Genomic DNA, 27,647 nt, shown 5'->3' with positions numbered 1-27,647 from the left:
GGGGTTATTGGGTGGAAGTGAGGGATTAATGTGGGTCGGTGCAGACTCGATGGGCCGAATGGCCTCCTTCTGCACTGTATGTTCTATGTAATCTATGTAATCTATTTAGTTTGCTTGGGCCCTGAAGTGCCCAAGCAATCTGTTTTGATGAATTGATGCAGCAGTTTAAATATATGAATAAGGTCAAACACCACCTTCTCAGGGCATCTAGAGATGGGCAATTTTCCAGCTCTGTTTGTATCCTGATAAATTTAAAAAAAATATAGGGGCATGTCACGATGAAAGAGAGTTTCTGAAAATGATCAGTAATGTAAATGCATTCTTGGCTCATTATTTTTTGAATGAGTTTTGCACTTATAGTATTCATAGTGAGATTACTCTATGACAACATTCTTCTAGTTCCGATGCAAGATCATTGTTAACTCTGTTTATTTCTCCACAGATGCTGCTTACCCTGCTGAGTATTTTCTGTTTTTATGTCTGTAATCATTTGAGACTTTTATTTTATATATGTCAAGTTGAGGTTTTTTTTCTGTTGGCAGGAAGGATGGAAAATGCCAATAAGTTAACGAATCTCGATAAAATTTTATTAAAACTAGGTAAGAATATATAAGTGTTGTAACAAACTAATAACTATTATACTGAAGGTTTATAATATGTTATTGATATTCAATATTTTATACAATTTTTAAAAATTCTAATTTATTTGAATATGACTAGTATTTCAGGTAGATCAAGGTTCACAGCAGCAAAAAGAAATTAAGCAGCAGATTCATTGTAAGTATTATTGTCTTATCTTATATATTATGTAAATAAAAATAAACAGGAATATAAGGATGCATTTTGAGTTGAGCCTCCTGGCATGGAGCTTTGTTCAAACAGAACATCAAGGGAAGCAAGAGGTCAGGCAGCCTGCTCAACCTGGGCCAGTTGAGGCTCTTTGGGTCCACGCCTTTCGGGAAGCCTGGCAGCTTTACGTGCATGGGCTGGTGTAGGTCAAGGACGGTGCTCACCTTTGCATGTCCTCATGGTCCATCGGAGGTGCCCTCACTTCCAAGATCACCCCTTTAACCCACCCCCTGGCCTCTTGAACTTGCCCCTCTCACTGAGGGCCTTAAACCCGGAGTTACCTAGGCTCCTCAGCATGGTAGGACTGCTTGTGGTTCCAACTGTGGCCAGTGCTCCCACTGGTATTGCTGGGACTACAGAACTGCCGGCAATCCAATTGGTAGGGAGCACTAAGGTGGGACTTCCTCCTGAGATAGGGAAAAATATGGGATGAAATAGAATGGCCTCCCCTGTGTTGTATTTGGTGACAGGGGTGCATTTAATTGGGTGGGAGGGTGGTGGGCGGGGGCCCTTCTGAATTCCTGTCAATTTCCCAGTTAAGTGCATGGTGGAAGACTTTGGACAACCTTACAACCCTGCCAGCAATTGTAGACTTTAAGGGGACTCACCAGGTGGAATTTTCCATTCTGGAAACTAAGTGCGTTGGCGGATGGGAAAGTCGGCATGATTCCCACTGTGCATTGGGGTGGATTCTCACACCTGGTTGCCCACATTCCAGCTCATTAATTATGCATCAGCAAGGAACTCATCTGATCTCATGGCAGTCAGGCAGGGATCTGCCTGCCCTGCCATTGTCTCACTGGGTCGGAAGTCTCAGTGTCATATTTAAACGGTACAGACATTTACTCACTACAAGCCAGGGGTGTGTGCTGAAGGTCTAAATTAGCATGCCAATCTAATGTACCAAATCCTCTGCTCCACTCTTGAGCGAGGTCTCCCTGGGGATTCCTGTCCAGGAAAAGGTAGTGATCCTCTTTCCGAGGGTTGGGAGCAGGTGTCCACCCGCCTGACCACGCTAACGTGGGAGGAGGCCGCCAGGGAGATGAGTGTCTGTGGAAAGCAACAAAATCCACCTTGCAGTGCAGGAAGCAAATGAATGGTCCGATGCACTCCGCCACTCTGAGAAGGGCAGCAGGCAATCTAAGGGTTAGAGTCCACAGGGATGTCACACACTACCAACAAGTGGATATCAGCCTGAATGTCTGCCAGCCACTTTAAGATTCCTATCTCATGTAAGGTTCTGAACAAACAGCATCTTAATCTCTTTTTGGGGAGGGCTTGGCACATAACAGATATGCATGTTTCTGCATGTCTCTATCATCTGTAGTGCTTGTGGTCAATCTATCTGTCTTTAGGCAGGACGTTCTCACCTATATTTGGCGGGAGAGAACCAAGACCGGAGGAAGTCCAGCTGTCTTTATGCAGGACAAGCTCGCCTATATTCGGCAGGAGAGAACCAAGACCGGAGGAAGTCCAGCTGTCTTTATGCAGGACAAGCTCGCCTATATTCGGCAGGAGAGAACCAAGACCGGAGGAAGTAACCTGGAGCTGAGGGCACTCTTGGCCCATGAAATGAAAATGAATATCGCTTATTGTTACAAGTAGGCTTTAAATGAAGTTACTGTGAAAAGCCCCTAAAGAGCCAGCTGCAGAGCTGGCTCGCGAGGCCAGAGATCGTTCCTACATGGAAAGTGAGGTCGGACTTCCCCAATAAGCATTTGAGGCTCCATAAAATATAAACTGACCAGATGCGGACAGTGACTGTGAGCTGTGAATGACCTATAGTGTAGGAGCCTACCGAGTCAATCACTAATTATCTCTTTCCTCTATTCCAGCCACCAGCAAGAAAAGGTGGAGGAAGAGCTCCAGTAAGCACCTCAGCCCCAGCCCCATTACCACTTATGATAGGAACCTTTAGATGAAGACACACACTGCATTTCCTACACCCTTCACCAGCATAGAACCTGCACATTCGTGGGTCCTAGTTCGAGAGTAGGCTTAGGGTCACCATATGGTTAGCACTTCATGGGTATGTGTCTCACAGCAGGTGACACTCGGAGGACTGCTGACGACCGGGCACCTTCAGGTTCTGAGTCCAACAATGGCCCTGAGAGAATTGTTGGGGATGCAGAGACAGGCCGGGGCAAAAGAGTTGTGAGAGACCATTACCAGTCTGTCCACATTCTGTCTGATGTTGCGGCTCTGGTATATGAGTGCGCAAAGTCTGCATAGGAAGAGTGATGGCTATCTGGCAGTCCCAGGTCCAGCAGAACACAACTTCTGCCAGATTTGCGCTTGACCTGCACTCCATTACAGTAGCTATGGATATGCTCCAGCAGTGGCTAGGTGAGAGGAATGGTGAACCTCAACTTTCCTCCAGTTGCCCCTTCTCCTCAAAGAAGGACCCACGGGTACCCAAAGGGAGAGGCAGCATGAGCCGGATACCCCAGGGCTAGCCACCAGGATTCTCCCAGAGGAAGGGTGATGGCTATCTTGCCAGACCCAGGTCCAGCAGAACATACAATTTCTGCCAAATTTGCGCTTGACCCGTACTCCATTACAGTAGCTATGGATATGCTCCAGCAGTGGCTAGTAAAGCGAGGAATGGGCCACCTCGATTTCCCTACAGTTGCCCCTTCAACTCAAAGAAGGACACTCGGGTACCCAAAAGGGAAAGGGAGCATGAGCCGGACACCCCAGGTGCAGCCACCTCGATTCTTCAAGAGTGGCGAGCTACTCCACATCCCTTCTGCCTGTGACCCTCATCAACTGGCCAGGCAGAGGGTGCAGCTGCCCCAGAGCAGGAGACTCAGCAGGCTCGGGCCATCCAGGCCTCCGTTCCCCAGAGGATGCCGGCCAAAGTCCTCTCAGGAAACAGGACAGCCGTCAGGAGACTGTCTCCACCTCTGCTACAGATGTTGGGGCTGCACATAGACAGAGCGGTAGAGTTAGGAAAATAAAGAGCTCCCCCCACCCCCATATTGCCCCCCATATTGTCCCTCAGTTCCATTAGTCTCACTCAATCTCATCACAGTGAATCACCTTTAGTTACACATCAGTGACATGAACAAAGGCACTTACTATACGAAAATGATGACTGGACAATACACATGTAACCCTTGCAATTCAGGCAGATGTTATGTGACCTCACAAAAATTGTTCATCAAGGTTAGTGATTATCTTGATGCAGCTGCACTGAAGTCTCTAGTTTGTGGATATTCTAAGTATCCCAACCAAGATTAGAGCCTTCTCACCAAAGTGCACTTTGCAATAACATTTATTTTATGATTGTGAGGTTTTGGTTAAAATATTATTCATCATTGAGTACCACAGTCTTTCATGTCTCCTTGTATTATTTTGTCTCTGCTTTTAAGGCTATACATTATTCCTTTCTTCATAGAATTTACAGTGCAGAAGGAGGCCATTCGGCCCATTGAGTCCGCACCGGCTCTTGGAAAGAGCACCCTACCCAAGGTCCACACCTCCACCCTATCCCCATAACCCAGTAACCCCACCCTACACTAAGGGCAATTTTGGACACTATGGGCAATTTAGCATGGCCAATCCACCTAACCCGCACATCTTTGGACTGTGGGAGGAAACCGGAGCACCCGGAGGAAACCCACGCACACACTGGGAGGATGTGCAGACTCCACACAGACAGTGACCCAAGCTGGAATCGAACCTGGGACCCTGGAGCTGTGAAGCATTTGTGCTATCCACAATGCTACCGTGCTACCCACTTGAATTAATTGCATGACTGCTCTCATTGACTTAGGATTCAAAGAAAGGATTATCCTTTGTGAGATGGATAACGTCGGTGACTAATGAAAAGAAAGCGATGCTCTGGCACATCTCCAGAGTGACCATCAGTATCTATGAAAGGGAGAAGTTATCATTGACTGCTGTGTCAAAACTGACAGGGCCACGAATCTCAGATGCCGAGGTAATGCAGGATGAAAACATGGTAGGCTTCTGACGAATGCAGGTTAATGAGAGTTAATAATCACCCAATGGTCCTGTTGGGCCACTCACTGTGAGCCACTCATTGTGAGACAATGTTAACTCGTAGCTTTGCATCCATGCTGTAATGTGTCTGATGGCATCTTGGGGCTGAGTATCAAGATATGACCTCTGCATTAATCATAGAAATTTACAGCAGAGAAGGCGGTCATTCCACCCATTGTCTGTGCACCAGTTCCCAAACGATCTACCCAACTATTCGCATTCGCCAGTGTTATCTTCGTAGCCCTCACATCCAGCTCTTTTTCAAACCTATGAAATCCGCCTCCATCACGCTCCTAGGCAACCCATTCCAAATCCCAACAACTCTTTGAATAAAGACTCCTCAGCTCACTCCTAGCTCTCTTGCTGACCATCTTCAAATTGTGACCCTGTTATAACCTGCCTACTTACCATTGGCTGGGGACTAATGACTATCCCACAATCCTGTGGGAGTATGAGCTTCCCCAATGAGGGGGGCGGAGAAACCACTAGTAAACTCCTAGTATAAATAAGCTGGCCAGTTCAGGAACCAGGAGGAAGGAATATGTAGCAAGGGAAGTTACTGCTACTGTTATGTATATATGTTATAGTAAATAAATGTTATTACTTTGTATCCTTAAAACTCGTGCTGGATTCTTCGTGGCCCTTACAAAACTGGCGACGAATGTAAAAGTGAATAGCTGTCTACACTGCTGAAGCCACCTCCCTGGATTTTTGTTGGATACAGGTTGGAAGTTGTTTTCTATTATACCATGCCTCTGTACGGACGTTTGGATGTTTTTGATGCTGCGCTGGAAAGCTGGAACCAGTACACACAACGGATGCGTTACTATTTCCGGGCAAACAGTATCACCGAAAACGAGCGCCAGGTGGTCATATTGCTCACCGCCTGCGGCCCGCATACGTTTGGGGTGATTAGGAGCCTTACGTACTCAGCTGCGCCGGACACCAAAACGTTTGATGAACTTGTGAATATAGTGGGGCAACACTTTAACCCAACCCCGTCCATGATAGTCCAGCGTTACCGGTTTAATACCGCTGAGAGGACCCCTGGAGAATCCCTTGCCGATTTTCTATCCAGGCTACGCAGGATTGCGGAGTACTGTGACTGGTGAGACCTTGTCAGAAATGTTACGCAACCATTTGGTTTGCGGTATTAACAATGCAGCCACTCAGAGAAAGTTGTTAGCGGAGCCAACATTGACTTTTCAACAGGCCATTCAAATAGTCTTGTCCCGAGAGAGCGCAGAGCGAGGAGTACAGGAGCTACAGGGAATGGAAGTACATGCCTTGGGGCGCAACCCTTTCCGTCCAAAAACGTCCCCCCGCACTCCTGCGGTACCTTGGGCGAGGCAACGTCCGGACCGACGCCAGTGGCCATCGGACATTCCTCCCCGAAGGGAGCCTTCTCCAGAGCCAATGGATGAGGAGCCATGTCCGTGTCAGACTTGTAGGCGACGACCCCGTCGCGGACGGCGGTCCTGGGGCGCCAGAGACGCCGTCGTTACGACCGAAACTGGGACCAGCCCAGGGGCCGTAACTGGGACCAGCCCAGAGGTCGTACCTTCCATGTGGATGAACCTGCGGCAACTACTCCTGAGGACGTGGAGACGGAGGACGACTGCCTGCAGCTGCATTGTGTGGCAGCTCCCCGTGTGGCCCTCATTAAGGTGACAGTACGGGTCAATGGCCACCCGCTTGAGATGGAGTTGGATACTGGCGCAGCGGTCTCCGTGATCGCCCAGAGGACATTCGACCGCATCAAGCAGGGTATACAGACCCTTACATTAACCGACTCACAGGCCAGGTTGGCCACCTACACGGGGGAAACCACTGGACATTGCAGGAACTACAATGGCCCCTGTTGTCTATGGACGCCAGGAGGGGCGTTTCCCACTTATCGTGGTGCGCGGCCATGGGCCCAGCCTGTTGGGTCAGGACTGGTTGCGCCATTTGCGGTTGCAATGGCAGCACATCCTCCAAACAGTTTCTGAAGGGTTGACTGAGGTGCTAGGACGAATCCCAGATGTATTCCAGCCTGGTTTGGGGAAAATAAAAGGGGCCGTAGCCCGTATCCAAGTTGAACCAGGAGCCACGCCGTGCTATTTCCGGGCGCGCCCAGTGCCTTACGCCTTGCTCGAGAAGGTAGAAGGGGAGCTCACTTGTTTGGAGAGTTTGGGTATTATCAGGCCCGTCCGTTTTGCTGACTGGGCAGCACCAATTGTACCTGTAATGAAGCCAGATGCCACAGTTCGCTTGTGTGGCGACTATAAACTTACAGTGAATACAGTTGCCCGACTCGACCGATATCCAGTGCCTCGCATAGAGGATCTCTACGCTAAACTTGCAGGTGGACTCTCGTTCACAAATTAGATATGAGTCACGCCTACCTGCAGTTGGAGCTGGACCCTGCCTCCCGGCCATATGTAACGATTAATACACACCGGGGCCTGTATGAATATACACGGTTGCCCTTTGGAGTATCCTCTGCCTGCGCAATTTTTCAACGTGTTATGGAGGGCATTTTGAGAGGTTTACCACGTGTGGCTGTCTACCTAGATGACGTGTTGATTACAGGGACGTCGGAGCAAGAACATTAGTAAAATCTGGAGACTGTCCTTAGACGCCTTTCGGAGGCTGGAGTCCGTTTACGTCGCACAAAGTGCGTATTTCAGGCAAAGGAAGTAGTCTACCTAGGTTATCGGGTGGACCGCGAAGGTCTGCACCCCATCGCAGAGAAGGTGCGTGCAATTCAACATGCCCCCGCCCCGACTGACACTTTGCATCTTCGATCTTTTCTCGGTCTCGTAAACTATTACGGGAAGTTCCTCCCCAGTCTGGCAACTACGCTGGCCCCTTTGTACCTTCTGCTAAAGAAAAATCACACCTGGGTTTGGTGTCAGCTGCAAGAAACCGCTTTCCGGTGGGTAAAGCAACAATTGTCGTCGTCTGGGTTACTAACCCACTATGATCCTGGAAAGCCTTTGCTCGTCACATGTGATGCATCCCCGTATGGTATTGGGGCCGTCCTGTCCCACAAGATGGAGAACGGGGCCGAGCGACCGATAGCTTTCACCTCCCGCACTTTGACTGCAGCGGAGAAAAAGTACGCGCAGATCGAGAAGGAGGGCCTGGCAGTGGTTTTTGCGGTGAAACGCTTCCACCAGTACGTGTACGGCCGCCATTTCACTATCGTGACTGATCATAAGCCCCTGCTGGGACTTTTCAGAGAGGATAAGCCAATACCGCCCATTGCTTCTGCACGGATCCAGCACTGGGCTTTGTTGCTTGCTGCATACGAGTATTCTCTGGAGCACAAACCAGGTACGCAGATAGCAAATGCCGATGCACTGAGCCCATTGCCTTTATCGACCGGTCCCATGTAGACCCCCACGACCGGTGAGGTGGTTGCAACCCTAAATTTTATGGACACCTTGCCTGTCACGGCATCACAGATCCGTGAGTGGACCCAGACGGAGCCAGTCCTGTCAAAGGTTCGGCACATAGTCCTGTATGGTGGGCAGCATAGACAGCTCCCAGGCGAGTTGCGGGCATTTTCCTCCAAGCTGTCAGAATTCAGCGTGGAAGACGGCATCCTCTTGTGGGGGACGCGTGTGATTGTCCCGGAAAAAGGCCAGGAGCTGATACCATCAGACTTGCACAATGGGCATCCAGGCGTGACCAAAATGAAAATGTTGGCCCGGAGTTATGTCTGGTGGCCAGGCCTCGACACCGACATTGAGAAGGTGGCCCAAAACTGCTCCATTTGCCAGGAGCATCAGAAGCTTCCGCCGGCCGCGCCCCTACATCACTGGGAATGGCCAGGGCGGCCTTGGGCACGCTTGCATGCAGATTTCGCAGGCCCTTTTCAAGGATCCATGTTCCTTCTACTAATTGACGCCCAGTCCAAATGGCTAGAGGTGCATAAGATGCAGGGGACAACGTCCTGCGCAACAATTGAAAAGATGCGTTTATCGTTTAGTATGCATGGCCTCCCCGAGGTGCTGGTCACGGATAATGGCACTCCATTCACGAGTGCGGAGTTTGTTAGGTTCACAAAGATGAACGGCATCCGCCATATCCGCACTGCCCCTTACCACCCGGCTTCAAATGGGTTGGCAGAGCGCGCAGTGCAGACATTCAAAAGAGGCCTAAAGAAGCAGTCTTCCGGATCAATGGACACGAGACGGGCTCGCTTTTTGTTTACGTACAGGACCACCCCCCATGCAGTGACTGGGGTAGCTCCCGCAGAACTCCTAATGGGCCGGAGACTTTGCACCCGCCTTAGTATGGTTTTCCCGGACATTGGCGCAAAGGTACGCCGCACACAAGAACGGCAGGGACAGGGATTTTCTCGGCATCGTCCGATTCGGCAGTTTGCGCCCGGTGACCCAGTATTCGTTCGGAATTTTGCTGGTGGTGCCCAATGGGTTCCTGGTGTAACCTTTCGCCAAACGGGCCCTATATCTTACCAAGTGCAAGCCCAGGGTCATCTCCAGAGAAAACATGTAGACCACGTTCGGTCCAGAAGATCATCCCCTCAAAAGATTCCCCGCCCCCGGAGCTCATTTCAACAGCCGCAGAGACCAGAGACAAGGGAAGGTAGTCCTCACAATCTTCCACTGGTGCCTCACTCGAAGCCTGCGCAGGTCGTTACGGGACCGAATGGAGATAGAGACGCCGCCTGATCCAGCGCCGCGTGCAAATGGCGTCCGGCCTGCGGCCAAACGAGTCTGACGCCCTCCATCGCCAGGGTCTTCGGTGGATTCCTTCGACTTTCGGGGGGACGGATGTTATAACCTGCCTACTTAACATTGGCTGGGGACTAATGACTATCCCACAATCCTGTGGGAGTATGAGCTTCCCCAGTGAGGGGGGCGGAGAAACCACTAGTAAACTCCTAGTATAAATAAGCTGGCCAGTTCAGGAACTAGGAGGAAGGAGTATGTAGCAAGGGAAGTTACTGCTACTGTTATGTATATATGTTATAGTAAATAAATGTTATTACTTTGTATCCTTAAAACTCGTGCTGGATTCTTCGTGGCCCTTACAAAAGACCCCTAGTCACTGACTTGGCAACGAGCGGAAACAGAACATCCTTCTTTACCCTGTCAAAATTGTTCATATTTTTGAACACCTCAATAAGGTCACCTTTTAATCTTTGCTGTAAGGAGAACAAGTCCAATTTCTCTAATCTTTCTTTGTACCTAAAATTCCTCATTCCTGGTATCATTCGAGTAAATCTCCACTGCACTCTCGAGCTTTAACATCCTTCCTCAAATAAGATACCCAGAACTGAATGCAATATTCCAAATGTGGTCTGACCAATGATTTGTAGTGTTGCAGCATCACTTCCTTGTTTTTATACTTCTGACTCTATTTATAAATCCAAGAATCCCATAGGTTTTCTTAACATCTGTTTCAATTTGCCTGGCCACCTTCAGAGAATTATGCGCTTGAACCCCAAGGTCCCTTTGCTCCTGTACTTCACGCAAAGTTATACCTTTGAGCTTGTATTGTCTCCCCATGTTTCTCCTCCCAAAAGTTCTCTGCATTGAAATTCATCTGTCAGGTATCTGCCCATTTGGTCAACTTGTCAATGTGCCTCTGAAGTCGTTCAGCGTCATCCTCACAATTTACTATTCTCCCTAGCTGAGTATCATCTGCACATTTAGCCCTCAACACCCATCTCTAAAAATCATTTATATAAATCAGAAAAACAAGGGTCCCAACAAGGGCAGCACGGTAGCATAGTGGTTAGCACTGTTGCTTCACAGTGCCAGGGACTCTGGTTCGATTCCCGGCTTGTGTCACTGTCTGTGTGGAGTCTGCACGTTCTCCCCATGTCTGTAGGTTTCTCCGGGTGCTCCGGTTTCCTTCCACAAGTCCTGGAAGATGTGCTTGTTAGGCGAATTGGACATTCTGAATTCTCCCACAATGTACCCGAACAGGCGCCGTAGTGTGGCAACTAGGGAATTTTCACAATAACTTCATTGCAGTAAGCCTACTTGTGACACTAATAAAGGTTATAATACTGAGCCCTGGGGAACACCACTTTCAACTCAGCTCCAGTTTGAGAAATGCCCATCTATTTACCCTCTGTTTCCTATCTCAGCCAACTTCTAATCTCTGTTACCAAGAACCCATCAATCCCAAACATTTCTAATTTGCTAACCAACCTGCCATGTGGCACCGTATCAAATGCGTTCTGAAAGTCCAAACATACAACATCCACAGCACTACCCTCATCTACTGCCAGTGTCACCTTGTCAAAAAACTCAAATTAAATTTGTCAGCTTGACAAAGCCATGTTGACTCTCTAGTAATAACTTATTTTTCTCTAAGTGTATATTCATCTTATCCTCATTGTGGCCTCCATAGCTTTCCCACTTTTGATGTCAAGCTGACAGGTCTGTAGTTTCCTCCATTATCCTTTCCCTCTTTCTTAAACAACAGCGTCACATTTGCAATTCTCCATTCCCCCGGGACTAATCCTGTGTTCAGAGAGGTCTGGTAAATTTCTGTCAACGGCTCTGCAATTTGCTCCTTTACCTCTCACCAATCTAGGATACAGCCCAGCCGGGCCTGGCGACTTCTACCCGGAGTTTCTCAACAACCACATTTTCAACTGGCCCATTGCCACCATCTTCTATTTTGGTATAGACAGAAGCAAAGTATTGTTTTAGTACCTCAACGAGCAGCTTACCCTGCTTGTCCATTATGGTCCTTGCTCTATCCTTACTTAATCTTTTACGATTAATATGTTTGAAGAACATTTTACTCTTTGTTTTGAGTGCGACCTGCCACCCTTTCCTCATCCTTCCTCTTAGCTTTCCGTATTTCAGCCTTAGTCTCCCTCCTGCATTTGAGATACTAGTCCTGATTTCTATTGCTATTATTATTCTGGCATGTATCACAATGCCTCTTATATTTTTTCTTCCATATTTTCTCCTCCATAACCTTAATCATCCGGAGTACTCTAGCTTTGGATGCCCCGTCTTTATTTCTCATGAGTTTGCACCTAGCTTTCACCTCATTCATTTCTCCTTTGAAAATCTCCCAAATTTTTGTCCACTGTTTTATCCACCAAAATGCATTTCCAATCAACCTCCTCCAATTCAACTCTTAGACCCCTAAAATTTGCCCTTATCCAGTGTGGGATCTTAATCAGTGACTGATTTTTATGCTTCTTCAACTTAATATTGAACCCTACATTATGATCACTATTTCCTAACTGCACACCCACACTGACGTTCTCCACCTTGTCTGCCTAATTTCCCAGGACTAGATCCAGCACAGCTTTCTCCATGGTAGCACTGGAAATGTACTGTAGATACATCCCCTTCTCAGTTGTGGTGAGCAAGAATGACTTCTCCCAGAGTCCTCCTCAGTCACTTCTCACTGCCGCCCTACCTTTCCAAGAGCCGGTGCAGAATCGATGGGCCGAATTGCCTTCTACACTGTAAATTCTATAATTCATGCATGAGATCTGGCTTTTGGAGCGATGGTGCTGTCTGGTTGTATCTGGCTTGAGACAGTCAAGTGTTAGCTATTGACAAATGGTTTTCCTCTTACAGCCTTCTTGCTGAGCTGCTGTCACACTGGCATGAGTGCATCTATATGTGCAATAGCATTTCAGCCTCTTGAAGGAAGCCTTGGCCACTGATTTAATGCCATGGTTGAAAGAACTGCATTATGTGTAGTTGCTTAACGAAGTGCGCTAGTGGAGAACTTATCCCATTCCACAGTGACACATGGTCCTTCGGCTACTGCACCTTCCAAGGATGTCCCCATTGTTAAGGCTGAAGGTGAATGGTTCCCTCGTGGCAATTGAGATTAATGACTTTTCATGATATGTTGAAGATGATAAGAAAGGCATTGTTGGCTCCTCTGCATTGAAGTATGGGAACTGTTTTCATCGCATGGGGGGCACGGTAGCACAGTGATTAGCACTGTTGCTTCACAGCGCCAGGGTCCCAGGTTCGATTCCCGGTTTGGGGTCACTGTCTGTGCGGAGTCTGCATGTTCTCCCTGTGTCTGCGTGGGTTTCCTCCCACAAGTCCCGAAAGACGTGCTGTTAGGTAATTTGGACATTCTGAATTCTCCGTGTACCTGAACAGGCGCCGGAATGTGGCGACTAGGGGTTTTCACAGTAACTTCATTGCAGTGTTAATGTAAGCCTACTTGTGACAATAAAGATTATCATTATTATAGCAACTTGTCTTTACCTTGGTCCTTCTAGAATCTTATGCCCATTTTAGCCTCATAGCTATGTCATCTGTGTTGTGCCCATGCAGTGGCATCCACATGTGGGTTGTCTGAATCCTTGCCACCTTCAGGTTTATCCCTATCAAATTCCTTCTCGTGTGAGGAGATGTATCTTGGGCTATCCCTTAGGGTCGTGTATCTTCTCCATGTCTCCCTGTGACTAAACATCCCTCCTTTGAGCCAGGTTGTGCAGGGCACAGCAAACAACGATGATGTGGAGCACCCTCTGTAGTGAGTATTGGAAGGCCCTGCCTGATCGGTTCAAACATCTGAAACACATCTTTAAGAGACTAATAGTCTATTAAGGACCTTGTGGTGGAATTTGCAGCATTGTATCTCCTCAGATGCAATCTGTGGTCGAACAACGGGCCTCATTACCTATGTCTTAAGTGGGTATCCCTTATCACCAAAGAGCCAACCCTCAAGTGAGAAGCTCCCTCAAATATCTCTGGCACTTGGGAGTGATTCAATATGTTCAAGTCGTGTGAGCCCCTTGGTACCTAACACAAGTTTACATGATCTGCTTTCTGTGACCACAATTAGCTGGATGTCTAGAGAGTGAAATGCCTTTCTGAGAAGGAATTTCATGGGCTGCTGCCAGGGAGCTCTCAAGGCCACATGTGCAGTTGATAACGCCCTGAACTTATGGAATGCCTGTGATCTCACCACTCTGGCAGCCAGGCTTGCTTCATCCATGTGGAACTGCACGTATTGTTGAGCTTCATTGGAAAGGTCATCGGTCCTTACTAATTTGCGTGTCACCGGTTGTGACGTTCTGAAAAGCTCCCAAGTGGAACTCTGGAACGATCACAGGAGAGAAATTTAATGTGGCGACAACCTTCAGATAAACTGGCATTTGATGCCCTCCAAGTTTGTGCTGATGGATGTGGCAAATATGAGCTACCGTATACCTATACGAGCGAAGGCATCAGTGGCACTGTCCTCCATGCATGAGCTTTGATTTCTTTAGTCCCTTGGTTGCACTCAACATCTTCATGGATTTGGCCGCTCCTCGTCAGCACGTTGATAGCTTGCTCTTGTTCCTCAGGGTGACAGCCTTCCCTGAGCTGTGCCAATTGTCAATGTGCCAATTGCTCTAATCAAAGCTGTCACAAAGACAAAGTTGCTTGGAGAATGCAATTATCACTCCTTGTTTCTGTGAACAGACACAATTGAATTATCTCCCTCCATGTACAAGGCAGCTATACGTTCTCCAGCCCTTGACTTTCCCTGACTCTTTTTATCATATGACAAGATCACGTGACACAGGATGATATCATCCCGGCGAATGCCAGGCGAATGATCTTTCGCCTCAGATGTGACTGCGTATTCACGATGAAGGTCTTCATTATAACTCTTGTCCAAGGACAGCCTTTCACTACTCTACTCTTTTTGACCACCTCCCAGTCCTCTCTCTATCTTCCCCTTCTCTCCTGTGTTCCACCACGCATGCCCCCCCCCCATAAGTCTTGCTTCTGTCTTTCCCCCATGCCTAACCTTTGCTCAGCTTCTGATACAAGCACCCACAGTCTTACAGCAACTCACTTAAAGGCAGGCGAAAGCAGTGCACATGTACCGCAAAATCATGATTAAGTGAAGCTTGCCACATGCATGCCACTTATATACAGTCGGGCAATAGACTGTTCTAATTATCTGCTGGTGGGGCACTTAATTTTAAAGGGGGACATAATCTGTCGAGTTGGCCTTTTAATGAATATTAACACCATTTAAATGAATGCAAATGTGTTTCCTGACAAGGACCAGTGGGAAACGCGACCCGTGTTTAACCTGCCCTCAAAGCTGGGAGAATAAAATTCCAAACTAATTTCCCATTGGCAGAAAATTGACTTTTTCCATCACGCCAAATTTAGTGTCCCCACCAGCCTTGATTACAGCTGCTGGCAGGAACAGAACATTTAGCCCACCATGCTGGAAGCCTATAAAATGAAGCCTGTTTGGATAGTTTGCTGGCTCCCAGAAGGGTTTCTTCATTCAAAGGTCCTCAGTGCTTGATTGAAGAAGGAGGGGGGGGGGGGGGGGGGAGGAGGACCACTAAGCCACACTTCTCCCCTTGCTACTGATCCTCCTCCCACCACACCCAAATAACTCCCACCCCACCATCCTTCTTCCACCATCACTCACTATGCCTGAGTACATAAGTGATAGTGGGAACATACAGGCCAATTGCCCCAACATTTGTCAAGGAACAATCGGCCAATTAGCCTAAAATCTGTCATAAGAAAAGTGCTACAACCTATTATTAAGGAGGTATAGTGGGGCACTTAGAAATCTTAATGCAATCAGGCAGAGTCAACATGGTTTTGTAAAAATTAAATCATGTTTGACTAATTTATTAAGTTCTTTGAGGAAGTGGCAAGCAACATGGATGAAAGGGACGCAATAGATGTGTATTTAGAGTACCAAAGGCATTTGATGAAGCCACACCAAGATTACAATGCAAAATGAGAGCTCACAGTGTCGGGGTGACATATTAGCATGGACAGAGGATTAGCTAGCTAACAGGAAGAAGTGAGTAGGGGTAGACAGGCCATTTTTGGCTTGCTGTAACTAGTGGAATTATTTATAAACGACATCAATGACTTAGATGAAGGGAATACATTTATGCTGCTAATTTTGCTGATGACACAAAGACAGGTAGGAAAGTAAGTTGTGAAGAGGACATGAGTCTGTAAGGGTTTGATAGGTTAAGTGAGTGGGCAAACATTTGATCAATGGAGAACAATGGGAAAACATGAAAAACTAGCAAGAAGAATAGAAAGGCAGTATATTATTTAAATGGAGAGAGATTGCATAACTCTGCAGTACAGAGGGATCTGGGTGTGTTGGTACATGAATAGTAAAACGTTGGGGCAGCATGGTGGCACAGTGGTTAGCATTGCTGCCTCACAGCATTGAGGACCTGGGTTCGATCCCGACCCTGGCCACTGTCCGTGTGGAGTTTGCACATTCTCCCCGTGTCTGCATGGGTCTCAGCCCCACAACTCAAAGATGTGCAGGGTAGTTTGATTGGCCACACTAAATTGCCCCTTAATTGAATAAAAAAATAAGTGAGTAATCTAAATTTATTGTAAAAAAACGTCTTTATTGCAAGGGAAATGAAATATAAAAGTTGGTATGTTTGCTGCAGTTGTACAGGATTCTGCTGTGACCACAACTGGAGTGCTGTGTACAGTTTTGGCCTCCTCACAGAACCTATATAAGGGAAGGTGGTGGTGGTCTGTCACTGGATCAGAGGGTAATCCTCTGGGGATTCGGATTTGAATCCCACCACGGCAGATTGTAGAGTTTAAACTCAATAAAAACATCTGCAATTAGAAGTCTAATAATGATCATTGTTGTAATAACCCTACCCAACTCTCAACTAATGTCCTTTAGGGAAAAAACCTGCCATCTTTACCTGGTCTGGCCTATATGTGACTCCAGACAGCAAAGTGCTTGAACCTTAATGCCCTCTGAAATGGCCTAGAAAGCCACTCAATTGTATTCAACTACTCTGATAAAAACAGAAATGAAATTGGATGGGACACCCTGCATCGACCTAGGCACCAGAAACTGAAGTCTCATGGCACCAGGTCAAATACAACTTGAAGGAAGGACTAATGGTGGCAAGGGCACAGAATATACTCTGGGTGGGGACTCCAATGTCTGTCACCAAGAGTGGCTTGGTAGTATCACCATAGAATGAGCAGACTATGTCCTAAAGGTGGTGAGGGTATCAAAAAGAGGGAAACATATAATTGACCACATCCTTACCAGTAGTAGGTAGCCCCTTTAAGGGCCATTCTCTGTGTTAGGGGCCATGTGACGTGCTACTCCAATCAGGGACAGGAGTTGAGAATTCACTGGGACTTGTTCCAGCAGTTAGGCCCTAGAGCTGAGTATGGAAAGACCGTTTTAAAGCACTCTGTAAACAGTTTATAGTTGGATTAAATCATTACTTATAAGTTAACTGGTGGATCCAATTATTGAAGTTATTACATTGGCGAGGTAAAAACCAGCGGCTCAGATTGCAAGAATTTGTTGAAAAAGTCCGATTGCAAAAGTTTCAGAACAAGTCTAGCCTGCAAAGAAGAGAACATCGAAATGCCTCTTTTCGGGAAACTTGAGCCTTCTACAGAGGATTGGGTACAGTATGTGGAATTCTTAAAATTATTTTTCTGTGCGAACGAAATAGAGGGGGAGGAAAAGCATAGAATAATTTTGTTAACTCCTTGTGGGGTGCACAAATACAGTCTGATTTGAGGCTTAATGTCCCTGATACGAAAACTTTTGCAGAGATCCTAAAGTTACTCAAAGGACATTACATCTCCAAACCCCCAGTAATTTTGCAGTGTAACTAGTTTAATTCAACTGGGAGAGCCCCAAGAGAGACCACTGCAGCCTTCATGGTGAGGCTCAAGAAGATACAGAATGTTGCAATTCTGGGACTACTTTAAATAAGATGCAAAGAGATCGTTTAGTATGTGGCGAAAGCGATGAAGCTATACAAAAGAAGCTTTTGGCAGAATCAAAAGTAGATTTTAAAAATGTGCTGGAGATTGCTTTAGTCATGGAGAACACAGAGAAGGGTGCTCAGGAGCTACAAAGTGCTCTTGAGCAGCGCAATCCACCAGTTAGGGTGGGAAACCACAAGCAGTGGTTGTGCCAGGAGTGAAGGCTGGTCCAAGCAAGGAAATAAATATGGGAACTGGAAAAGCCTGATGGTACAAAAAAATAAATCCACAGTCTAGGATGGATCCAGATTGTGCAGAGTGTTACAAAAGCCACCCCCCAAGACATGTGCAGAACTTGGGAAGTTGGATGCTTCAGGTGTGGGGCAAAAAGGACATTTGAGACACAAGTGTACAAAGGCAAAGGACAATGCAGCACAGGAACAGGCCTTCCACCCTGCGCCGACCTGCCTAAACTAAAACCGTATGCACTTACGGAGTCCGTATCCTTCCATTCCCACCCTATTCATATATTTGTCTAGATGCCCCTTTAATGTCGCTATCGTACCTGCTCCCACCACCTCCCCAGGCAGCGCATTCCATCTATTTACCACCTGTGTACAAAACTTGCCTCGCACATCTGTTCTAAACTTTTCCCCACGCACTTTAAACCTATGTCCCTTAGTACTTGACTCTCCTATCCTAGGAAAGAGCATTTGACTATCTACCCTGTCCATGCCACCCATAATCTTGTAGACCTCTATCAGGTCGCCTCTCAACCTCCATCGTTCCAGTGAGAGCAGTCCGAGTTTATCTATCTCGCGTCAGATCATTTGAGTTGGAGGATCCAGTATTTGTGAGGAATATTGTTAATGGCCAAATTGGGTTCCAGGAGTTGTAACCAGAACAGGGGAACCTCTGAGGTTAAAATAGAGGACAAGATTTTAAAGAAGCATGTAGACCACTTGCGTGGCCGTGAGTCGTCCCAGAAGAACCTCAGCGACTGGAGCTATGTCGCTTTACAAGAAAGAAGAAATCACTGGACAAATTGAGTTATTGATGGACTAGTGCAGTGGCCCGTAGATCACTGGTGGTCGCAAGAGGACTGCAGATGGTTCGTGGAAAAAAAATACAATTATGCGTACCTCATATGTATCATAATCAATGTTACATTATTTGCATTATAATTTGCTTCACAAACATCCTTGTGTAATATCTGCAATGTATTAGTGAGTGTGCATCATGAACTTAGAAATAGCTACGTTTTTAATACCCATTGATATACACGTTTGACTCCTGTCAGCCGTAGGCTATGTAAAAATAATGTTTAAAACGGTTTGCAAGTTTTGTGGTTTGTAAAAATTGATGACTATGTATGGTCTGCATAAAGGAAAAGATTGGGAACCACTGGACTAGTTTAAAAGTGTTCATGATCGTTACTGTTTTGGCAACTGTGTAATTGAATTATTCCCATGTGTAAAATGGGGCTTAAAGAGGGAGGGAATTGAATTATTCCCATGTGTAAAATGGGGCTTAAAGAGGGAGGGATGTAGTAGCCAGCCCCTTCAAGGGACAGTCGCTGAAAAAGGGCGTCATGTGATCTGTTGGTCCAATCAGGGGAGGGAGTTGGGAATTCACAGGAACATGTTGCCCCAGAGTTGAGTATGGAAAGATCATTTTAAAGCAATCAGCAAATAGTTGTTTGCAGTTGAAATAAATCATTGTTTCTTTGAAGTTAACTGGAGGAGCCCGGTAGCATAAGTGACTAGCACTGTAGCTTCACAGCACCAGGGTCCCAGGTTCGATTCCCCGCTGGGTCACTGTCTGTGAGGAGTCTGCACGTTGTCCCCGTGTCTGCGTGGGTTGCCTCCGGGTGCTCCGGTTTCCTCCCACAAGTCCCCAAAAACGCGCAGGTTAGGTGAATTGGCCATGCTAAATTGCCCTTGGTGTCCCATAAAAAGGTTAGGAGGGGTTATAGGGTTATGGAGATAGGGTGGAAGTGAGGGCTTAAGTGGGTTGGTGCAGATTCGATGGGCCGAATGGCCTCCTTCTGCACTGTATGTTCTATGTTCTACACTCACCAACCTGCCTGCCGCAGATGCATCTGTCCATGACAGTATCGGTAGGAGTGATCACCACACAATCCTTGTGGAGACGTCCCATCTTCACATTTGAGGATACCCTTCATCGTGTTGTGTGGAATTGCCACCATGCTCAATGGGATTGACTTCGAACAGATCCAGCAACTCAAGACTGGGTATCCATGCGTCATTGTGGGCTATCAGCAGCAGTAGAATTGTACTCAACCACAATCTGTAACCTCACGGTCTGGCATATTACCTACCATTATCACCAAGCTAGGGGATCAAACATGTTTCAATAAAGAGTGCAGGAGGGCATGCCAGGAGCAACACCAGGCATACCTAAAAATTAGATGTTGCAAGGGCCCTTCCAGGTGATTCCTTTAGTTTCTATTTTATTTTGTCTAAGTCATTTTTGGTCCAAGGATCATTAATGGAGACATTCCTTTTTAAGTCGAGCAGAGGAAGTAAGAAACTCAAGGTGTTAAAATAGTATATTGTGTTCTAAAGATTTATATTTTGGTCAGAAGAGCCCAGACTTTATGCACCCCAATATTGGAGAGGTTTGTTTTGATTGATTGGCTAGTGGCCAATGGATTGGCCAGGGACAGTATCGTGCCTGGCAATTGATAGCTATTGGTTCCTGTCAGGTGGAGGTTTTTGGAGAGAACCCAGGAAAAACGACTGGGACCTCAAGGTGGAAGCAGCTCTCCTCTCTCTCTCTACTGCCTGAAAGCAGAAGCTTCTAGACCCTGAAAGAAGAAGCTGTCTCTCTCAAATGCTAGAGGCCTGCTATTTCTTTGAGTCAGTTAAAAACCATTCACAAGCTGAAAGAATAGATAGCATCCATCTGAAAGCCTAGACCGAAGAAGAATAAGTGGAAGACGTCCATCTGAAACAAAGACTCTTTACGATCATCGTTATTTTACTCTTCTTTCCATCTCTGTTTATTTGTCTGTGTGTATAGAAGGTGGGGTGAGTTAAAGGGGGGGGGGGGGGGGTTGAGATGAGATAGTAGTTAACCAGTTGTATTTGTTGCCTTTTTAATTATAGTTACCATTAATAAAACATTAATTGTGTTTACATTTACAAACCTGGTGACTAGTTATTGGGCAGTCGAAGACCTCGGGTATTTAAAAATAAAAGTTAATTTCAACTGTTGTAATTTCGGGTCAAGTGGGCCTGAAATTGACCATGCAGTGGTCCAGGGTGTAAAAACAGTGTCATCTGGTGAAGCTACAACACATGACTACTCGCGTGCCAAACAGCAAAGGAACAAATGATAGAGCTTGGTGATCCCACATCAAAGGATCAGATGTAAGCTCTGTAGGCCTGCCACATTCAGCCGTGAATCTTGGTGGACAAATTAAACAACTCACTGGAGGAGGAGGTTCCATAAATATGCCCAAGCTCAATGATGGAGGAGCCCAGCCCATCTGTGCAAACAGATAAGGCTGAAGGATTCACAACAATCTTCAGCCAGAAGTGCCGAGTAGATGATCCATCTTGGCCTCTTCTGGAGGTCCCCAGCATTACAGATGTCAGTCTTCAGCCAATTTGATTTATTCCATGTGATCGAAACACAGCCGAAGGCACTGGATACTACAAAGGCTATGGGCCGTCCGGCAACAGTCCTGAAGACTTGTGCTCCAGAAATTGCTGTGCCGCTAATCAAGCTGCTCCAGTGCAGTTATAACACTCGAATCAACCTGGCAACGTGGGAAATTTTGACAGGGTGGAGTGGGAGTATCTGTGGGAGGCGCTAGGCAGGTTTGGATTTGGTGAGGGATTTATAGAGTGGGTCAAGCTGCTGTAACAGGCCCCTGTAGCGAGTGTGTCCACAAACAGGCTAAGGTCAGAATATTTCAGGCTGCATCGGGGGACGAGACAGGGGTGTCCCCTGTCCCCATTACGGTTTGCCCTGGCAATTGAGCTGTTGGCCATTGCGCTCAGGACTTCGGGGGATTGGAGGGGACTGGTGCGCGGAGGGGAGGAGCACCGGTTCTCCCTCTACGCGGATGACCTGCTGTTGTATATTGTGGACCCGTTGGAGAGGATGGGGGAGGTCATGCGGATCCTGGGGGACTTCGGGAGGCTCGCTGGGTATAAGTTGAACGTGGGGAAGAGTGAGCTGTTCGTGGTCCACGGTAGGGGCCAGGAGGAGAGACTGAGGGAGCTCCCGCTCAGGATAGTGGAGAGGAGCTTTCGGTACTTGGGGATACAAATGGCCAGGAACTGGGATGCCCTGCACAGGTACAACTTAACCCGGCTAATGGAGCAGAAGGAGGGAGAGTTTAAAAGGTGGGATATGCTCCCGCCTTCCTTGGCGGGACGGGTGCAGACTGTGAAGATGACGGTTCTCCCCAGGTTCCTCTTCGTATTTCAGTGCCTCCCCATTTTCATCCCCAAGTCCTTTAAGCGGGTGAATAGGATTGTGACGGGATTTGTGTGGGCGGATAAAACCCCGTGAGTCAAAAGGGTATTCTTGGAACGTAGCCGGGGGGGGGGGGGGGGGGGAGAGGACTGGCTCTGCCGGACTTCTGCAGTTATTACTGGGCGGCCAATGTGGCCATGATCAGGAAATGGATGATGGAGGAGGATGGGGCGGTTGGAGGTGGCGTCGTGCAGAGGCACCAGTCAAGGGGCACATGTTACGGCTCCGCTGCCGTTCTCGCCGGCGTGATACACCACTAGTCCGGTGGTGACTGCGGCACTGAGGATCTGGGGGCAGTGGAGGAGACACTGGAGAGGAGGGGGCCTCTGTGTGTACCCCGATACGGAATAACCACAGATTTGCTCTGGGGAGGTTGGATGGGGGATACCAAGGCTAGTATAGGGCAGGTATTAGGAGGATGGGGGACCTGTTTATAGACGGGACTTTCCCTGGCATGCAGGTGCTGGAGGAGAGGTTCGGCCTACCCCCTGTGAATGCGTTCAGGTACCGCCAGGTTCGGGACTTTCTTCGAAAACTGGTGGGGACATTTCCGCTGCTGCCCCTGTGTAGGATCCAGGACAGGGTGGTGTCTGGGTAGGTGTCGGACATATATCAGGAGCTGTAGGAGGTGGAGGAAGCCTCAGTGGAAGAGTTGAAGGGCAAGTGGGAGGAGGAGCTGGGTGAGGAGCTGGATGAGGGCCTCTGGGCCGACGCCCTGGGCAGGGTGAACTCCTCCTCATCATGTGCCAGGCTCAGTTTAACTCAGTTTAAGGTGGTGCATCGGGCACATATAACGGCGGCAAGAATGAGTAAGTTTTTTGGGGTGGAGGACAGGTGCCCGAGATGTGCAGGGAGTCTGGCGAACCATGCCCATATGTTTTGGGCATGCCCGGCGCTTAAAGAATTCTGGCAGGGGTTTGCGAGGGTGATGTCTAGGATTTTGGACACTCGGGTGAAGGCGAGTCCAACAGTAGCGATATTTAGGGTGTTTGGAGGATCCGGGAGTGCAGGAAGCGAAAGAGGCCGCTGTACTGGCCTTTGCCTCCCTGATAGCCCGGAGAAGGATCTTGCTAATGTGGAGGGACTCAAAACCCCCCGGTGTGGAGACCTGGGTTAGCGATATGGCGGGGTTCCTCAGCCTGGAGCGAATAAAGTTCGCTTTGAGTGGGTCCTTGATGGGGTTCTCCCGGCGGTGGCAACCGTTCCTTGACTTTCTAGGGGTGCAGTAAGTGTCAGCAGCAGCAGCATCCTGAGGGGGGGGTTCAGGTGGGGGTACTGTTGATATTATGTGAGTTGGGCATGGAGACAAAACCCACCTTGTTCTGTTTAAAAAAAAAAAAAAAAAAAATGTTTCTGTTGTGTAAGTAGTTTCACTGTAAACTTTGGGATATGTTTATTGTTATTTTTTATTACTATCTGTATTTCTAGTTTGGTTATGTAAAAACGCTCATTGGAAAAACTTTAATAAAACATTTATTTTAAAAAAAAAGAAATGGGGATGTCTGCAGATGACAGCACAATGTTCAGCAACACTATTCACGACTCCTCAGATACTGAAGCAGTTCATGTCCAAATGCAGCAAGTCCTGGACAATATCCAGGCTTGGGCTGACCAGTGGCAAGTTACATTCGCACCACACAATTGCCAGGCAATGACCATCTTCAACAAAGAGGATCTAACTCCTTGACATTCAATGTCATTAGCATAGCTGAGTCCCCCACTATCAACATCCTGGGGATTACCATTGACCTGAAACTGAACTGGATTAGCCATCTAAATACTGTGGCTACTAGAGCAGATCAAAGTTTAGGAATCCTCCAGTGAGAAACTCACCTCGTGACCTCCGAAAGTCTGTCCTCCATCCACAAGGCACAAGTCAGGAGTATAATGGAATACTCTCCACTTGCCTGGATAAGTGCAGCTCCAACAACGCTCAAGATGATTGACAGCAACCAGGCCGAAGCAGCCTGTTTGAATGCTACCCCTTCCACAAACTTTCAATACCTCCACCACTGGCAAACAGTGACCGGCGCGTGTACCATCTACAAAATCCTCTGTAGGAATTCACCAAATTCCTTCGGTAGCATCTTCCAAACCCATGAGCACTGAGCAGCTGATACCTGGGAGCACCACCAACTGGCAGTACCCCTCCAAGACACTCACCATTCTGACTTGGATGTATATAGTCATTGCTTCACTGTTGCTGGGTCAAAATCCTGGAATTCCATCCCAAACAAACAGCGACCTACACCTCCGAGACTGCAGAAGTTCAAGGAGCCAGTTCAGAACCACCACCTGAAGGGCAACGGGGATGGGCAACACATGCTGGCCTAGCCAGTGAAACCCACATCCTGTAATTTAAAAAAAAATTGCCTTAGAAGCAGTTCAGAGAAGTTCACTCAACTGATTCCTGGGATGAACGGGTTATCTTATTAGGAAAAGTGGACTGGTGGGCCTGTATCCACTGGAGTTTAAAAGATTGAGAGGTGATTTTATTGAAACATACAAGGGGTAGATGCCAAGAGGACGTTTCCACTTATAGGAAAGACTAGAACTAGGGGCACAGTTTAAAAATAAGGGGTCTCCTATTTAAGACAAAAAATGAGGAGACATTCTTTCTCTTGGGGCCGTTGATCTGTAGAAATCTCTTCCCCAGAGAACAGTGCAGGCAAGGTCATTTAATATTTTTATGACTGAGTTATATAGATTCTTGATTGATAAGGAAGTCAAACGTTATAGGGTTAGACAGGAAAGCAGAGTTGAGGCCATTGTCAGATCAGCCGTGATCTTCGCCAATGGTGGAGCAGACTTGAGGGATAGAATGGCCTATTCCAGCTCTTAATGTGTTTGTTTGTATCCAAGCCATCAGGTAGGTGTAATACCAGCAGCAGCTAACACCTCCCCAATGTTGCTGCCAAGCAATGAAGAGCTGTCGGCTTCTAATTGGCTAGGAGCACTTGGGAGAAGAGCTTCTGCCCCCCAGGTCCTTGATCCCGAGAAAAAGCCTGTGGCTTGCAGTTAAGTGCCTAATTGGATACTGTTTTAGAGTTTCTTTTTTTGTGGCCAAACCATATTCAATGGGTAGAAGACTAGCCCATTGTAAATGTTACAGAATTGATTTGAGTTTCATAACCTTAGGAAACATTGGGCAAGATTCAAAGATGTGCAGGTTAGGTGGCTTGGCCATGCCAAATTGCCCTTAGTTTAGATGGGGTTGCAGGGTTACGGGGATAGGGTGGAGATGTGGGATTAAGTAGGGTGCTCTTTCCAAGAGCCAGTGCAGACTCGATGGGCTGAATGGCGGCCTCCTGCACTGTAAATTCTATGATTCTTGGCCTCCCCGCGGCATGTTTCTTGGTGGCGACAGGTGGAGCACTGTTAGATGGTGGCGGGGTCTTCTGGTCCTGCCGCTGTCAATGGGATGCCCCATTGAATCCACCCCACACTGCCGGGAAACCCGCAGCTGGGGTGCAACGTTGTTGGATTGGAAGATTCCGCTGGCGTGAGCAGCCGCAAGACCTCGTCCTAGGTAAGTAGTGAAGAAACTAAAGGTAGGATAATAAGTGAATAAGAAGAAATATGTAGCCGAACAGTAACTGGAGAAAAAGGGAACAATGTTTTGAATAGAAACCCTTCAATAATTTTTTGTGTTTCCATTATAACTTTAATATTTGTCCGGGAAGCAAAGCCACCAGCTGTAGACTAAGATTAGCTGAAAATTGGCATTAAAGGGTAGTTCTCAATCTTAAAGACATCAATCTTAGAACTGTGCCTGTACTAACATGTGTATTGGTGTCAGCATTATTAAAACAGGCTTTGTTGTATTTCTGTCCAAATTAACAAACATAAAATAACAGACTTTGGTATTCTAACTTTTATTTTCTAGTATATTCAGCAACCATTGCAAAAAAGAAACAACAAATTGATGAACTACATGTAAAAAGTAGTCAGCTTGATGATGAAATTAATCGAATGCAGAGAATAAGTTTGCATATCATGGAGAACTTTAAAGTGTAAGGATTTTGTTTAATTAAAATTGTACGACTGCTGCTAGTTCAGGTTTAACGTTCACATCTTTCCTAAATATATGTTAGTGAATTATGCATGGAGTGATGACTACCTAATTTTTGTGTGGAGCATAATGGATGAGTAGGAGTAATTATTGTAAAACAATCTGAAAACTTTTAAATTAAACCCAATTTTACAATAGTGAACCTAGAATTTTTTTATAACCAGATTAAATTCAAAAATACCTTGATACATTACTGTGTCCTCTATTCAATGCCATACTCTGTTTTAGTTCTGTCAGCAGTTGCCCTCTGCTGATGTCAAATATTGTGAATGGATCAGGGCACCTAGTTTGCATGCATAATGATTGATGTAGTAACTGCATATCAGAAACGTTTTACATTGATTTTCTAGAAATGGATGGCTCATATGTATAGTAAAACACACATAGGATATAAGTGCTATTAAATATGAGACTAGAGTGATAGTTTTATAGATGCATGTTCCCTGTAAGAAACTGCACTTAGTGGGGTACATCTGGGACATTGCAGGGAAGATCACCACGATTTTCTGCTCAATTGTATGCTTAACATGATTTTCTGTTTTTAAAATAAATAATGTGATCAAAATTTCCTAATATTCCTGGTTGGTGAGGTTACCCACCAGGACAGCACAATTTTAAAATTGTTGTTTGCAAATAAATAGTTGACTGCATAATTTTCACACTCATCAGAATAACTTAGTTTCATAACCAAAGTAACATTGGATTTATATACCTCATTGTTACTTGAAACATTGAACCACTTGAAACTGAAAAATCATTCTAACTCTTCTTTTTTTGGCTTTCTTTTGGGGAGGGTGGGGGTCCATGTAACTTTTTAAATAAAATTTTAATTGGACATGGCATCAGAATTTCCACAGAGTCATACAGCACAGAAAAGACCTTCGGCCCATTTGAGTCTGCACCAGTCACAAAAACCCACCTAACTATTCTAATCCCAATTCCCAGCACTTGGCCCATAGCCTTGTATGCCTTGGGATCGCAAGTGCACATCTAAATACATCTTAAATGATAGAGGGTCTCTGCCTCCACCACCCTTTTTGGCAGTGGGTTCCACACTCCCACCACCCTCTGGATTAAAAAGGTTTTCCTCCCATCCCCTCTAAACCTCCTGCCCCTTGCCTTAAATCTGTGTCTCCTGGTCATTGATCCCTCAACCAAGGGGAAAATGTTCTTCCTGTCTACTCTATCTATGTCCCTCATAACTTTATACATCTCAATCATGTCCCCCTCCATCTCTACTCCAAGGAAAACAGTCCAAGTCTATTGAATATCTCTTCATAATTAAAATCTCCAGCACAGGCAACATCCTCTGCACCCTTTCAAGTGCTATCACATCCCTCCTATAATGTGGATTCCAGAACTGAACACAATACTTTAGCTGTGGCCTAACCACTTTGCTAAACTGAGATATCAAATATTAACCAATCTTCAAAATTTGATAGCAGATTAAATACCTTATTTTGTAGATCAGGATGAAGGCTAAAGCT

At 46.6% G+C, this 27,647-nt stretch overlaps 1 long non-coding RNA gene across 1 annotated transcript; it reads left to right on the top strand.

Annotated features, from left to right (window-relative positions):
* Positions 1–548: 548 nt before the first annotated feature.
* On the top strand, positions 549–26,095 carry LOC140407911 (uncharacterized). Its single transcript, XR_011939884.1, has 3 exons — positions 549–599; positions 721–777; positions 25,975–26,095. It is a non-coding gene; the product is annotated as an uncharacterized lncRNA (long non-coding RNA).
* Positions 26,096–27,647: the final 1,552 nt, after the last annotated feature.

Source organism: Scyliorhinus torazame, chromosome 2, assembly GCF_047496885.1.
Source record: "Scyliorhinus torazame isolate Kashiwa2021f chromosome 2, sScyTor2.1, whole genome shotgun sequence".
Taxonomy (NCBI): Eukaryota; Metazoa; Chordata; class Chondrichthyes; order Carcharhiniformes; family Scyliorhinidae; genus Scyliorhinus; species Scyliorhinus torazame.
This window is presented reverse-complemented; position numbering and strand designations above follow the sequence as displayed.